Source organism: Nuphar pumila, chromosome 9, assembly GCF_984573655.1.
Source record: "Nuphar pumila chromosome 9, dmNupPumi1.hap1.1, whole genome shotgun sequence".
NCBI lineage: Eukaryota > Viridiplantae > Streptophyta > Magnoliopsida > Nymphaeales > Nymphaeaceae > Nuphar > Nuphar pumila.
In genome coordinates, this window is record NC_143257.1 from 99,266,480 (window position 1) to 99,278,278 (window position 11,799).

General features: G+C 39.4%; 1 pseudogene; it reads right to left on the bottom strand.

Annotated features, from left to right (window-relative positions):
• Window positions 1–833: 833 nt before the first annotated feature.
• On the bottom strand, window positions 834–11,599 carry LOC149828748 (caffeoylshikimate esterase-like; annotated as a pseudogene).
• Window positions 11,600–11,799: the final 200 nt, after the last annotated feature.

Consider the following 11,799-nt stretch of genomic DNA (forward strand, 5'->3'; position numbering starts at 1 on the left):
AATATTAATTGGACTAAAATACTAGGTTTGGACCTGATCTGGTTGAAAAACCGACCAAACTCGACCTCAAGGGGTTGAGAACCGGGCCCAAACCCGTTTGAATCGAGTTTGGGACCCTAGAACCAATCCAAAGGGGCAAAATGGTTCAAATCAAAACCAATTTTGACCTCCTAGTTCATTTTGTGGGAGGTCTTTGGGTGGGAGTACCACACCCGTGTTAGGGACAAGTTGGGTGGTAGCCCGCCACTTGACGGTGGGGCGGGTAAGAGTACTCCACCCGTGTTAAGGTAAGATCCCCAACCCACCATGACCGTGCTTGTCACCAAGCGGCAGGGCAGGCTTGGGCCTCCCCTATCCGGCGGACTGTTGCGAAAACTTTGGGTGTATTTTCCGAGACTTCACCAGAAGAAAATGGAAAACTATAAGCAAAACATGGCGAAAGAGGGGTAACTATAAGCAAACATGGCGAAAGAGGGGTGTGAAACTTGGAAGAGGCGTCGTAAAAATTACTTTGGAAACCAATTTTTGTTAATAATACCGTTTTGAGTAATTTCTGACAAAAATTGAGAACCAAGCATCGGATTATTGAAAAATGGTACTGTTATCCACCATCCCAACGGGCCTTAGAATTGAATTATGCTCTCATTGTCCGTCAGTCAAAAAAAGAAGGCCCTCATTCACAGGCTTTCCTGCGATTTTATACCTTATTCATTAACATAATAACTACACACGAGATATAAGACACATTTCTTCCATATGATACGAGCTGAATGCTGCAATAACCATTATATGCCCATGAATAGAAGCCACGATATGTACGCTATGTGGATGTGTCACCAGTCACCTCGACGACTCTGCAACCGTTTATTCATCCACTCAATGATATCAGCAGCAATTTCATCCCGCTTAGGCAGATCATGTAAAAACCCATCGTACAACTTGAACTTGGAGGCCGCCTGATTGTACAAGTCTTGAGAAGCCAACGGGTCTGTGACTGTATCAGCAGTCCCATGGAGAACAAATAATGGTACTGTTACGTTTTTCATGTTATGCTGCAAGTAAGCAGTGATGCGAAGAATCTCATGGCCCGTGGGGACTCTTATCGGACCAGTATAGACCAGGGGATCTGAATATTTAGCTGCAAGAGCAACAGTGTCTCTTGATACAAGAATCCCACGTTTGTTTGCACCCTTGAATTGGTACTTGGGAAGCACCACTGAGAACAGGGGAGCCACAACCTGAAACAGATCACAAGAAAAATTTGTAGATGGGCATTGATACAAGAGACTGTCTCATGATAAGAGTAGGGGTGGGGTCGGTGGGTTGGCGGGTCAGGTTGATGGGTCAGAATACAACACGAACCCGACCCGTTTATTAAACGGGTCGGGTGTGGCAAACACGAACACAACCCATTTATTAAACGGGTAACCCGACCCGACACGGTTAACCTGTTTAATAAACGTGTCGGGTCAACCCGACAAGATTATATCTCTCCGTTAAAAGATGTTGCAAGCAGGAAATAAGCAGGGGGGTTTATTTTAAATAAGAAGAAATTAAAAAAAGTTATACTTTTAGCTTGATTTGATGTTAAAAAAATTAACGTTTTTTTTCAGATGAGAACATTTAATGTTATTGCTCTCAAGTCTTCACCTCTGCGATTAACTTTCCCTCTCTTTCTCTCTCTCACATTTAATACTATTGCTCTCAAGTCTTGTCACCTCTGCAGGACGGATTTTAAATATTTAAAAGTGTTGTGTATATTTAAAACGGGTCGACACGATTACCCGTTTAAATTACAAATAGGTTGCGAATTTAATCATTCCAAAGAACCATTTTAAATATAAATGGGTTGCGGGTTGACGGGTTCGTGTAAACGGGTTGACCCGCCCGCCTAACCCGTTTATTAAACGGGTCAAACGGGTTGGCGGGTTGGCATACCCCTAACACAAACCCGACTCGTTTAATAAACGGGTTAAGCGGGTCAACCCGTTTACGACACGAACCCGTTTAAGCCAAACCCGAACCCAACTAAGAAGCGAGTTGGCAGGTCGTGTCAGATTTTGCCACCCCTAGATAAGAGTACAGAAGGGACAATCAATAACTAATAACATCTTTTTATGCCAAAAGTGAAGCCTTCACCACCGAGGTGGTATCCCATGTGGTAAGCGGAGCCCTGTACCAAGCTGAAGGCCCAGGTTCGAAACCCTCTGCCACATGGAGCTTGAGAGACATCTGATAGGGGTCTGCCTAACAACCAATCACACAATGTTTAATCATTCTCCAAACTTCAAAGAAAAAAGCTACAAATTATAAAAATAAGAGTTGGCTTGATAGACAGTAGAAATCAAAAAATATACACAGCATCCACAAAATGCAGAAAAAGCTTCTAGAGAATTAGCACACCGGAGGCATAAGCGCAAAAGATGCAACATTAGGATTCTGTGATTACTTCAAACAAGTTCAAAAGGAAAGCATATCTAATTTGTTTCGTATGTAAGAAAAACAAACACACAATTCTATGTCACGAACCCGCTTCTTAGGGGTGGCAAAATCTGACACGACCCGCCAACCCGCTTCTTAGCCGGGTTCGGGTTTGGCTTAAATGGGTTCGTGTCATAAACGGGTCGACCCGCCTAACCCGTTTATTAAACGGGTCGGGTTCGTGTTAGGAGTATGCCAACCCATTTGACCCGTTTAATAAACGGGTTAGGCGGGCGGGTCAACTCGTTTACATGAACCCGTCAACCCGCAACCCGTTTATATTTAAAATGGTTCTTTGGGATGATTAAATTCGCAACCCGTTTATAATCCAAACTGGTAATCGTGTCGACCCATTTTAAATATGCACGACACTTTTGAATATTTAAAACCCGTCCTGCAGATGTGACAAGACTTGAGAGCAATAACATTAAATATGAGAAAGAGAAAGAGGTAAAAAGTTAATCGCAGAGGTGACAAGACTTGAGAGCAATAGCATTAAATGTTCTCATCTGAAAAAAGAGTTAATTTTTTTTAACATTAAATCAAGCTAAAAGTATAACTCTTTTTAACTTCTTCTTACTTAAAATAACCCCCCCCCTCTTATTTCCTGCTTGCAACATCTTTTAACAGAGAGATATAATCGTGTCGGGTCGACCCGTTTATTAAACGGGTTAACCGTGTCGGGTCGAGTTACCCGTTTAATAAATGGGTCTTGTTCGTATTTGCCACATCCGACCCGTTTAATAAATGGGCCAGGTTCGTGTTGAGGTGTTCTGACCCGCCAACCCGACCCACCGACCCGACATGATTGCCACCCCTAACTCCAACTATAGGATGAGCTGGCTGACACACAATGTTGGTGAAGTCAAGATAATGCCTTCTACCATCTCTTCAACATCTGGATTTAAAGCAACCTAAATGAATAAGAACAATTGCAATGGACTTAGTAACAAATTTTAAGATCATAAACTTACAAAAAATAGTCGTGAGAAAATGCAGTTTGTACCTTCAATACAACAGCTCCACCAGTTGAATGGCCAAACAAAAAACATGGCATGCTTGGATTTTCCAGTTTTATTTTGTTCAAAAATGATATCTGTGCAATCAAACATGCAAACAATCAATAAGAAATTAAAGATTAAAAACTCATCCATAGAACACCCATTTAGGTTTATACCCACCCCTACTTATTATTACTATTATTATTTTTTGGATAGGCAACTCCACGTTTAAATTTTACACAACATATCCTACAGAATTGGAGGAGAAACAATAAAGAATAAGGCTCAGTGCAGTTGTGGACGTATGCAATTCTTGTCAAGCCATGTAAAATCCTTGTTTTCGTGTCTGTTTTTTCTTTTTTTCTTTTTTCATGCTTGTTTCTTCGATCTATTGGTAGATCGAAGCTTCGTTCCCTAACAATTGGTATCAGAACCACGGTTTGGAGTAAAGAGTGAGAACGATGGCAATAGACAAAGGAAAGGTGAACATCGACAGGTTCAATGACAAGGACTTTGATTTATGAAAGATGTAGATTGAAGATTATTTATATTAGAAGAAGTTGCATCAGCTAATTTTTGAAATCAAGCCAGCGAATATAAAACAGGAAGATTGGGATATGTTGGAAAGATATACGCTGGGAGTTGCACGATTAACATTGGCCCGAAACATCACGTTCAACATCAAGAATGAGAAAACCACAGCTGGTCTGATCAAAGCGCTCTCAAACATGTACAAGAAACCATTAGCGTCAAATAAGATATTTCTAATGTGTTGTTTGTTTAATCTGAAGATAGTTGAAGGTGCCTTTGTCGCAGACCATATCAACAAATTCAACGTCACTACGAGCCAGTTGAGTTCGGTTGATATCAACTTTGAAGATGAGGTTCAAAAATTGATTTTGTTGTCCTCTCTGTCGGATTGCTGGGTGCGACTGAGATTGTTGTGAACAATTCTTTAGGTTCAAACAAGTTAAAGCTAAATAAAGTTTGAGATCTGATTCTAAGTGAAGATATTCGCAGCAAGGAATCAGGTGAAACCTCCGATTTTGCCTTGAACATTAAAGGGAGAGGAAGAACAAATCAGCGAGGTCAATATCGTGGCAGGTCTAAGTTTGCAAGGAGTTAGTATAAACCTCGAAATAAGAGTGTCCCAGTTGCTGGAACTACAGGAAGAAGGAGCACTTGAAGAGAGACTAGGAAACAAAATCATAAACAAAACGTAGATTTTTTCAATGCAACAACAATAGAGGCAGTTCTTGATGCCCTAATCCCGAGTGTTGCCAACCCCATTGAATCTTGGATCTTAGATTCTGGAGCATCCTTTCATTCAACTTCATGCAAAGAAAGTATGGATAATTACGTTGCTGAAAAATTTGAAAATGTTCATCTCGCTGATAATGAACCTTTAGATATTGTGTGAAAGGGTGATATTCAAATTAAAATTGCTAATGATAATATGTGGAAGTTGCATAACGTTCCAGGCTTAAAGAAAAATTTAATCTCTATGAGAGCTTGGTGATGAAGGGTATGTTATGACCTTTGAGGGTGGATCTTGAAAAATCGTCAAAGGTGCATGCTTGTAGCAAGAAGCAACAAAATAAGTACCCTTTACATGACCATGGATACGAGAAAAACCGTAGAAATCACTGTTTTATCTTTTGACTCTAAATCTGGCACTGTAGACTCAAGCATATAAATGAGAAAGGGATGAAGATATGTTCATCAAAGGAAAAATTATCTGGCTTGAAGTCTGTGAATGTTGGTCTTTATGAGGACTGTATTTTCGAAAAACAAAAAATGTTAGTTTTTCATAGACTAGTAGGACATCAAAGATAGGAAAGTTAGAGCTTGTGCATAGAGACATATGTAATCCTTTTCCTGTGTTATCTCTTGGAGGCTCACACTATTATGTCACCTTCATTGATGAATCTATTCAAAAGGTATGGATTTATTTGCTCAAAAAATAAATATGATGTATTCTCTACTTTTAAGAAGTGAAAAAACCGAGTTGAAAATGAATCAGGAGTGAAGATAAAGTGTTTGAGGTCTAATAATGAGGGAGAGTATAATAGCAATGAATTCAAGGAGTTTTGTGAGGTAAATGAGATTCATATGCAAAAAACAGTTTCAAGAACACCACAACATAATGGAGTTGTTAAACACATGAATGGAACCTTGAACGAATGAGCCAGAAGCATGAGGATACATGTTGGATTACCAAAAATGTTTTGAGCTGAAGCAGTGAGTACAACAACTTGCTTAACCGAGGGCCTTCTCTTCCGTTGGTCATGACACGTATAAGTTGGATTCAAACTCAAGGAAGTGTTTTTTCATTGGTTATGGTAATAACGTATTTGGATATCGATTCTAGGACGATCAGAACAAGAAGATCAAAAGAAGGAGAGATGCTATATTCAATAAAAATGTCTTGTATAAAGATAGGTCTATTGCAGAATTTGACAATACAAGAAAGGGTGAGTAGGTTGAATTGGAGGAGATCTCTGAACATGATGTGGCAAGGAGAGTTCAGGAGAATCCTGAAAACATTATGCGAAAACCAGAACCTAGCGCACTTGTGATGAAATTGAGAAGATCGTCTAGAGCGTCTAAACCTACTCAGCGATATTCTTAACTGATGGTGGTGAGCTAGAATGCTTTAGTGAAGCAATGCAAGTTAATGATTCTTTTCAGTGGACACTAGCAATGAAAGGAGATAGACATGGGTTTTGACCCAACTGCCAAGGGGCAAAAGGGCACTTTATAACAAATGGGTTTATCGAATCAAGGAAGAACATGATGACAACAAGAGATACAAAGCAAAGCTGGTTGTGAAAGGATTTGATTAGAATGAAGGTATTGACTACACTGAGAGTTTCTCTCTTGTGGTTAAATTAACTACAACCAGACTTGTATTGAGTATTGTTGCAGCTGAAAACATGCACTTGGAGCAGTTAGATGTGAAATTTGATTTTCATGATGATTTGGAAGAAAAACATCTACATGGTGCAATCAAAAGGGTTTGCAGTGCAGGGTAAGGAAGAGCTCATGTGCAAGCTGAATAAAAGCCTGTATGGTTTGAAGCAACCCACAAACAGTGGTATAAGAAATTTAATGGATTTATGTATAACCACAATTTCATGAGATGTCAGATAGATCATTGTTGTTACCTTAAGAGGTTTGATGATTGTTATATCATTTTGCTCTTGTATGTAGATGATATGCTCATTACAAGATCTAACATTCAAGAGATCAACAAGTTAAAGCAACAATTATCAAAAGAATTTGCAATGAAAGATCTACGAGCTGTAAAGAAAATACTTGGGATGAGAATTTTTAGAGATCGAGAAGCTGGCTCTTTGAAGTTGTCTCAGGCAGACTATATTGAAAAGGTGTTAAGCAGGTTTTGTATGCAGGATGCAAAACCCGCAAGTACTCCTTTGAAAAGTCATTTCAAATTATCGAAAAAGCAATCATCTAAGTTAGATGAGAACTATGAGTACATGTCTAAAGTTTCATATGCTTCAACAGTTGACAGCTTGATGTATGCCTCAAAGTTTGTACCAGGTCAGACATAGCTCAAGCAGTGGGAGTCGTGAGCAGGTACATGGCATATCTAGGGAAGCAACACTTTGTTTTGACAAAGGTGATGTGATTTTACAAGGCTTTGTTGATGCAGATTTAGGTGGTGATGTTGACAATAGTAAAAGCACCACAGGTTATGTCTATACTTTGGGTGACACTGCTATAAGTTGGATCTCTCAATTGCAGAAGATTGTGACTCTCTCCACCATTGAAGCTGAATATGTTGTTGTTACTGAAGCCAGCAAGAAAGTGATATGGTTGAAGCATTGTTTGGAAGAGTTTGGCAAAAGGCAAAGAAGTAATGCCTTTTTCTATGACAGTTAAAGTGTGATTCATCTAGCAATGCTAGAATGAAGCACATTCAGATGAAGTATTACTTTATTCGTGATTCGTTGGCAAATGGGGCACTAACACTCAGAAGATTCGTGGATTATAAAATCCAGCAAACATGTTGACCAAGACGATTATTGTAGAGAAGTTGAGGTTGTGCACAACCTCAATTGTCATTCATGGATAGTAGTTGGAGGTGTCGCACTGAGATTCTGGATTGCATGAGGAGGAAAGTCACAAGGTGTAATAGATGAAAGGAAATCAGTCTCCAAGTGGGAGATTGCTGGAGGAGCGTGAAGCCTATTTCCTACCTGGATATAAATCCATAATTTTGAAGGGTAGTTATGTAATTTTACCCGAGATTCTTTGTTGTATCCAGCAACACTAGTAGACTCCATGTAAAATTTGTAAACTCCTATTTAAGGAGGCATCCTCCTCTGTATTGTGTATCCCAATCCATAAAGAAGAAGGCTCAGTGTGGTCGTGGACGTAGGCAATTCTTGCCAAACCATGTAAAATCCTTATTTTCGTGTGTGGTTGTTTTTCCTCCTTTTGTTTTTTTGTGCTTCTTTCTTCGATTCATCGGTAGGTGGAAGCTTTGTTCTCTAACATCTTCTAATCATAGTTGACAAACCCAACGAGTTGACTCGAGAATCACCTGAGTCATCCCAGATCGAACCCTAACTGAATCACCGATTCAGGACCACCATACACATGCTTCTTATGTGTTTTTTATCATGCATTTTATGGTTTTACTGTGTAATGCTCATAAATGAATATTTGTTATAAAGAATCATATGCTTTTAAATCATAAATATCAACAATTATGTATAGTTGAATACTTAATGTCGTGCTAAATTTAGTGATTATCCAATATGGATTTTGATTTTTCAATATCTTGACACTAGAAATTCATAGTCCTAAGTCCTAACTCGTTTGAGTTGACCTGTAAACTCACGAGTCAAGGGTCAGGCGATCCGAATCCGAGTCACGAGTTTTCCAACTAAGCCTCTAATATTTGTATTTAAAAGTTAAAGCAGCATAGGGACTCACAGAGTCAGCAATAACATGGTCAAGTGAGGGGACGTATCCATGTAACCCCTCACTTCCATCATGACCTGTTACAAGCAAAAAATGCATTTGTTTATAGACAGACACAACAACAAAGAGAACTAAAATCTTTAAGCAGCAACAATTATTGAAGATTGAAGATATCTGAAACCAAATACTGAACAACTGAATGATCCAGCTAGCATCATTTCAAAAACAGCTTAAAATCTATGATACTCTGAAAGAAAGCATGACATCGTGCTAACTTTAATAATTCTTGATAATAGCTAAAAAAGACTTGAAGCTAAATAATTTGAAGAGTGCAGTTAAAAGCTGGTGGTTAAAATCAGGCTGCATCAATTCTGGATCACCTAACCAGCACTGACTGGTCTAGTATCACTGTGACACAGTTAAAATTCATATTGTGGTCAAGTCAAATAAAAGATGATGGCATTAATTCCTAACTAGAAGCGGGAGTGGGAGCAGGAAGCAATTTGGTAAGCGAGAGCGAGAAGCGGATAGCGAGGTACTTCTAAAATTTTAGGAAGCGGGAAGTGCGGGACGGCGAAATGGGAAGCGAAGAGGAAACGAAGAGGGAAGCGACCTAAAATTTTCCCGATATTGGGCAAAATATTTGTTAAAGGCTCCAAGCCCCCCCCCCCCCAAAAAAAGAAAAAAAGAAAAAAAAGAAAATTCACTTCCTGATATTGGGAAGTGAATGAGAAGCGAGTGGGAAGCGATCGGGGAAGTGCGTGGGAAGCGATTGAGGAAGCAAAATGGAAAGTGCACTTCCCATTTAAAAGGGTCGTTTCCTCAAGCGTTTCGAAAGCGATGCACTTTTGAAGTGCATTTCAGGGAAGCGCGCTTCCCCGAGTGCTATAGTGTTTCTGGTAACCCTGTTCCACACAGCTTGATGGCAATCCAAGCCTTAACCACTCATAACACTAGAATTTCACTATAGCTGAAGGGTTTAGCAATCGCACATCATGAACTTCACAAATACTTTGAAATTACCAACCAATCCAATAGACAGCATAAACTCCAAAGTTGCAAGATGTAAGCTGCCTAGCAAAACGTGCATATCTTCCACTCAATACAGAGATTGAACAAAAATTGTTAACATTGGTAAATGTAACACAAGAACAAAGAGAAAAAGACAAACCTGCACACTCACCTGTGCTCGTTTAGGCCATGGATAATAATCATAATAGCCCTGGATAAATGAAAAAGAAAAAAAATTGAAAACATAAATTAGATGTCAACACATGAAAACATAAAAGAGCAGACACTGAAGATCCCAACATCATACAGATATGCAGATTTTGAAACAGTGCAAGCCATACTGAAAGTGGGAGGACCTTCCCATAAGTTGGGTACTCAAACATTTTGCATGTCCACTACCATAGCACCTAAGAAAAAAAACTGCTAGAAGCTAACATAAGGAACTAGGTGTGGGTGGACCATTTATAAAATCCATGCTTAGAAAGGCCTCATCACTAGCACTTGTGGTATCAAGGAAGCAACAAAGGAAGGATCTGCACAATCATATTACTTCCAAGTATTGATTAACTGAAAATAAGGTTTGAACATGATTTTCTTGATACCTTCAATATAACTATTCCAACTTATGGACGATAAAGGAAATAGCTCTTCATCCCATTTTCATCGATCAAATGAACTACAAAATCATAAATGTGACCAGTACAAGCTCTTGTTCGTTTCCCCCTCTAATATGAGAATTCTGCGGACAGAGTTGAGCTCTCCAACAAATTCAGGTGCCTTACTGATCTGATGTGTTCAGCATCCTACAGTTCATGCAATTTTATCACATAAAAAGGTTATCCCTTTTGTCAAACATTCTTAGTATCCTAGCAGTAACCTAAGTATTCAACTCCCATCTAGCAAAGATATATACGCTATTAAGAACATAATCAAACCATTCAGGTGAGTTGGCTGCACAATGAAGAAACTACCACACACTTGATCGTCAGAAACACTTATATCAGCACAAAGCAAATATTTTATCTTTGTTAATGCTGTTAGGAAAATCCACAACCGACAAATAACTGCCAAAACCTCTAAAAAAAAACTTTTTTTATGCAGAACCAACTCAGAAACCAATCTCATCTTTCAAATGTAGCTTTTCTGAGGACCCTTTCCAAGCATCCTATTTTGAAGCCGGAAAGTGACAACTGAACCAGAAGTCATCTACCTTCTCTAAGTATTTTCAACAAGGCAAGTAGAAAAGATGAATGTAAACGACTGATTGAAGCACCACGCCGGCACAAGCCTGCAGATCTTTTTGCACTAGTGTTCTATTGACAATGCTCATGTTAAAAAGGACTCAAGAAATCAAGGAACACGTGAGTCCAGTCGTAACATGAAACTTTATCAATCTTGGACTTAGTTTTAGGCAACAACAACTTTGATATGTTCTATTTCATCAGCACTTCTGGCCAGAGTTCATATCGCGTGCCAGTGATCTATCACCACCGTTATGGCTCTCGTTCTGTTTTGGGTCAAACCCTTAAACTTGCAAATTCATTCCCAAATCCAACCACCTAGACTCAACCCTCAACCCCAATCCCACCAACAGAAAAAGCAAAGGTATTAAAAGTCTTATCAGTTCATCCATTAGTATATCACAAATTTCATTTACTTTTTGAAAGTCTCTAAACGGAATAAGACACAATTGCCTTTCTGTGGGTGCTTTGAAGCATCCGATTCGTTTGAGTATTTCTGGTTGCATACCTCAGTGATACTGTGATAGGATGATAAAAAATTTATATCAACAAAAATGAAGCAAAAAAATTTAGAACTCGTCAGAAAAAAGAATCTGACACTGAAATTAAATGCTGGTCCCATTTCTGCATAATAGAAAATGGCTTGAAACGACGAAAAGAAATGAAAGGAGGGAAAAATAGTAAAAAGACTAAAAAAATGGGAAAATTGACCCACGAAACTCAATGGAAACCATAGGGTAAAAATGAAGAAAAGAAACCATGAAAGCCAAAAAAATGATGAAGAACACAATGGTGAATGAAACCCTAACCGAGAAACTGAAAAGCTGCAGAGAAAGAGAGAGAACCTTACTTCATGTCACCGCTGGACGGCATCTACGACCTCACAAACAGGGAATTCCTCCTCGGATTCATGAAGATCGAGGTGTTCCACACGCACAGTTCCTCCCCTTCGGCTCCGATACCATCTCCACGCTCTCAGCCAGCGTCCGCCTCATCATGACCGACTCCGACTTCGACTTCCTGAACGCTGCCTTCCTTCGCCTAGACCCGTCTTGCCTCAGGGAAAAGCAAGTCTGGTTCTCGCGGCACCGGAAGGCGGACGAGAAGCAAAC